Raw genomic sequence first — 5,288 nt, 5'->3', positions numbered from 1 at the left:
CTAAAAATAATAATCATATTAGTATTTAATGCATAACATGTAAAAACAAGTTTTGAAAGGTAAAAACTAACGAAAATATTTATTTTTCTATTTTCTTAACCGAGTATAGTAATATTGTAATACGAAATAAAAAATAATATATTTGCAGACATATCCTAAAGAAGAAAAACAGAATGTTTGACTTGTACACACTTCTATATAAATCAAAACGGGAACTGGTGTATGTTTTCAAAGACTGATAGTGTGTAAATAAATTTATTAAAATCAGCTAAGTACTTTCAGCATTTTTAATGCCATCATCAGAGCTATCGTCTTATAATTGTAACTACCTCAAATGAAGAGAAAACGTTGAACAAACACATTCTAATATTAAAAATTAACCCAGGGATCTAACCACTGATCAGGGTAAAAACCCTTAAATATATAAAATAATCAACATTTTCACAGAAAACAATCACAATAATACCATTTTTACAATCAACAGCTGTTAGTGGTTAGATCCCTGGGTTAATTTTTAATATTAGAATGTGTTTGTTCAAAGTTTTCTCTTCATTTGAGGTAGTTACAATTATAACACGATAGCTCTGATGATGGCATTAAAAATGCTGAAAGTACTGAGCTGATTTTAATAAATTTATTTACACACTATCAGTCTTTGAAAACATACACCAGTTCCCGTTTTGATTTATATCTAAAAGAAATGGTTTAAACTCATTACCCATGAACTTCCTCTGAGAAGAGGAAGCTATAGAAAATTGTAAAAAACTCTAAATAAAAAAATAATTTTTTCTACATGTTCGAATGGATAAGATAAAAGTAAAACAAATAAAAACTGTAATATAATAAAACAATAAAACTGTATAATAAATAAACAAAATATAATAAAACTGTAGTATCAAAGGTGTTACTTAAACAATGGTAGTTCTAATACGAATACATAGGTGTAATAAAAACTGGCACCACCACCGTTTGTTCTATATTAGATATATGTACTCTAATATTTTAACTAAAAACGTATATTAGCGGGGAGTGCAATTAGAACGAAAACATGCATTGTTTCGGAATAATTCAAACAAGCTTATATTTTTCTAAAACTTTTTTTGTTAGTTTATATACATGTTAAAGTAAAAAGTTCTACTCGCAGATTTCGCCGCTAATTGTTTATAGACAAGGCGGAAACGGCGGGTTCGTTGGGAAAAATATTCCCATGAGATATTATTGCATAATCACATTCGTGAGACATCCCAGAATAAGGTTCAGGAAGATGAGAAAAGTGGGCCAACTTTTTTTTAACAATTTTTTTTAAACTAATTGCAAAAATCAATATTTTTGGCCCGGACTAATTTTTTTTAGGTTTTTTGGACCATTCTGGACAAAAAAGGTCTCTTATAATTTTTCTCTAAAGTTGATCTTTTTAGAGTTATAAGCAAGTTAAAATTTGAAAAACGCGAAAATGGCCATTTTTAAGACTTAATAACTCGGTCAAAAATTATTATTTTGAAAGTCAGAAAGTGAATAAATCAAAGTTTAAAGTCGCCGCTACATGATCCTGAAGAAATCTGTATCATTAATTTTCTACTAAGCTGTTATTTTTAATTAATAACAATGAGGGGTTAGATCGTATTGACGCTGCTGTAAATGTGAGTGCGAGTAAGATGCACAATTGGACTGCTGGAATGGCTTCTCTCTCGCACTCAGCATTTACAGCCCCGCACACGTGCATGGCGCTTATTATTTTTACTTAAAAATAACAGCTTAGTAATAAAATAATGACAAAAATTTCTTCAGGATCTTATAGACCGGGCTTTAAACTTTGATTTAGTCATATATTGACTTTCATAATAATAACTTTTAACAGAGTTATTAAGCCTTGAAAATCGCCATTTTTCGTTTTTTTTTCAATTTTAAATTGCTTATAAGTCGAAAACGATCAACTTTAGAGAAAAATTAATACAGACCTTTTTTGTCCAGAATGGTCCAAAAAATTAAAGAAAAAATTGTTCAGACCAAAAATATTGATTCTTGCAATTTGATTAAAAAAAAATTGTTAAAAAAAAATTGACCCACTTTTCACATGGGCGACTTCTTGAACCTTATTCTGGGATGTCTCTCGAATGTGATTATGCAAAAAAATCTCATGGGAATATTTTTCCCTTCGAACCCGCCGTTTTCGCCTTGTCTATTATCAATTGTTTAAACAATAAAAATTGTTTTGTATAATTAATTTTAAAAATGGCGTTGAATTCATCATTTTACTTTGATCAAATTTATTTCTATTTTGTTTTTGGTTATGCAGAATCCGAATATGGCATTACAATTTAAAAATTCTTATACATAAGCTCTTATACAGTTTGTTTGCGTAGCTAGGAACCACATAGAAAACTTTTTTATTATTAATTTTATGGAAAAAAGCTATTCTTCATAAAATACTCTGGATAGTCAAAAATCTAAAAGTCAACCATCAGATATTATATTTTTCAATTTTATACGAGTTATGTCAAAAATATAAATTTCTTTAAAAAGTGCCTTTATATTCCAGAATATCAAAAAATGCTAATAGGAAAAGTTGTTTGAAATTAAAAACTATATAGGTCTGGATCCCGCGTATGAAAAAAAAGTTGATTAATAGCAAGCTGGAAATTTGTTAATAGCTTAAGGGTGTCTCGTCGGACAAACTTTGATATATGGGAACACTGGAACAGGGGCAGTTTTAATTGTGGAACAGGTTAAAAATTTGGAACGGTCAGATCACGAAAACGGCACATTTATTTTGTCCGACAGAACAGACTTAAACTCTCCTAACAGAGATTAAACTCTCATGCAAAAATCAGACTGCTATTTATCACCAAATGGGCGTTTTGATGAGTGGAACATGTAGAATATGTCAAATGACAGGAATTATGACAGGTGATAAATAGCAGTCTGATTTTTGCATGAGAGTTTAATCTCTGTTAGGAGAGTTTAAGTCTGTTCTGTCGGACAAAATAAATGTGCCGTTTTCGTGATCTGACCGTTCCAAATTTTTAACCTGTTCCACAATTAAAACTGCCCCTGTTCCAGTGTTCCCATATATCAAAGTTTATCCGACTAGACACCCTTAAGCTATTAACAAATTTTCAGCTTGCTATTAATCAACTTTTTTTTCATACGCGGGATCCAGACCTAATATTTTAATATACAAATACATCACTCTAATCGAAAAAAAAAAATCAATGTTTTCTCAAATTACGAATACCCATCATCATTTTTTTACAATTATTGTAACTATTTTATTACTAATTTTACGAAAAAAAGTTACTCTTTATAAAATGCTCTACTTGGTCTAAAATCTAAGATACAATCATCAGATATCAAACTTTTTCAGTTTTATACGAGGTACGTAAAAAATATAAATTTTTATTAAGAGTTAAGTGCCTTTATTATTTACAATATTTTAATTAGAAGGATGTAAACAACTTTTCTTATAGTCTGTTCGCTAAACTCAGACGCAACTTTCTAGATATTTTAGTCGGTAATTTTGCCAATTTTAGTAAAATTGGCAAAAAATAATTACTAAATATTTAATAATCACTAAATAGTTCCTAATTTTGCAAATTTTTGCAAAATTGACAAAAAACAAAAAAATTATCGACTAAAATATCTAGCCAGTTGCGTCTGAGTTTAGCGAACCGACTATAATAACAATTTTCGATATTGTGAATTATAAAGGTACTTTACTCTTGAGTGAAATTCATATTTTTTGACATACCACGTACAAAATTAATAAAATTAATAAAATTTTATATTTGATGGTTGAATCTTAGATTATATATGATGCAGAGTATTTTATAAAGAATAACTTTTTTTCGTAAGAATGATAACAAAAAAGTTATCAATAGGTTCCAAGTTACGCAGACTAAGAGTATAAGAGTTAAAGAAAAATTTTTTTGTTAAGCATTTATTATTGTTAAAGCTTATTATTAAATGTATTTTAGGTAAGTTTTACAGAAAAAAGTTTTGATCACTTTGTATAAACATTTTTTTAGCTGGTAATTTCCGGTTTCTGTATTACATTTTTGTTATCTTTCTTAATTTTCTCAAAACGAAATAGTGTAGTTCATTTCTAAAGTAAAATAATTTAGTGCATTCTAAAGACTACATCCTAAGCTTTAAAAAATACCTATAAAACTGTGATAAACCTGTTCAAACTTGAGTAATACCGTCTTAAAGTGGTGTTAATTCTGTAAAACTATGAAATTTTCAAAAATTACATTTTTTGAGACGTCGCGACGCGTCGTATCATTTGAATTAAATTTTTAAGATTTTTTTTGAATGAAACATCGTTTAAGTTGTTTGAAAGGTAAGTTGTGCAAAATTAAGAGTTTTATAGGAAAAATTGTATTAGTTACACATTTTTAAATCATTTTTAAACAAAATTCATGTACCTAAGTCTCATTTTCAGCCCACACCGTACTTATGCCCATACATTTTATTTCTTTTTAGTATAACCATAAGATAGCTTAATTATTCTTCTTTTATGTCCAATCTCTAAAATTTCATTTGATCGATCAGTTAAAGAATTACATTAAAATATCTCAACCGTGCACTTCGCCATATGCTAGTTTACAGTCCGCCAATGTTAGCGTTATAAATAAAAAATTATGGAAACTACAGATTTAATTTTAGAAAAATCTTTATATAAGGTTTTTTTTTGTAAAACTTTCTGAAGTTTTCAATGGTCGAGTCAGTTTTTTTTCTTAAATTTATATTTTCGGAGTTATTTAAAAAAACATTTAATTTCGCAGTTCATTTGTTTAGTAAAAGAGGAAGCACCCATTTCTCGAGGAGAACTTTTTGATATATTGTTTATTAAACATTTCTTAATAAAATTACAAAAAGTTCTATCTTGTTTGATTTTTTCCGACGTGAAAATCTATATGCACTCTCCTATAGGAGTATTAGACAAAACGTCGACATTTGATTTTCATTATCAGAGGTATTGAAATGAAAACAGTTTCGTATTACTTACTCTTGAATAAAATATCGACTTGCATTCAATTAGGGGTATTTTCCTTTAATGAGTATAATATTATGTTACTCTGTTGTAGTATAAAATCGATAATATACTACTTAAATATTCTGTCTTAGATTTTGTTGATGGAACGAACTAGATATTAAGCTGAGAGGGACGAATTACGTTTTAAATTAAAAGCAAGAAAAAACTATACAGTGTGTGTTTAAAATATCCTACATAATTATTAATTTCGGCCCAAAAGCATGTAAAAGTTTATTTTAATTATAAACAACCT

At 28.2% G+C, this 5,288-nt stretch overlaps 1 protein-coding gene across 1 annotated transcript in view; it reads right to left on the bottom strand.

Annotated features, from left to right (window-relative positions):
- The window catches only part of LOC114333014 (protein O-mannosyl-transferase Tmtc3), a 1,018,587-nt gene that overhangs the window by 23,407 nt on the left and 989,892 nt on the right, over nucleotides 1–5,288 (bottom strand). The gene's annotated exons all lie outside the window — the stretch shown is intronic.

This window comes from Diabrotica virgifera, chromosome 5 (assembly GCF_917563875.1).
Source record: "Diabrotica virgifera virgifera chromosome 5, PGI_DIABVI_V3a".
Lineage (NCBI taxonomy): Eukaryota > Metazoa > Arthropoda > Insecta > Coleoptera > Chrysomelidae > Diabrotica > Diabrotica virgifera.
The sequence above is the reverse complement of the archived record's forward strand: the minus strand, read 5'-3'. Positions and strand labels throughout refer to the sequence as shown.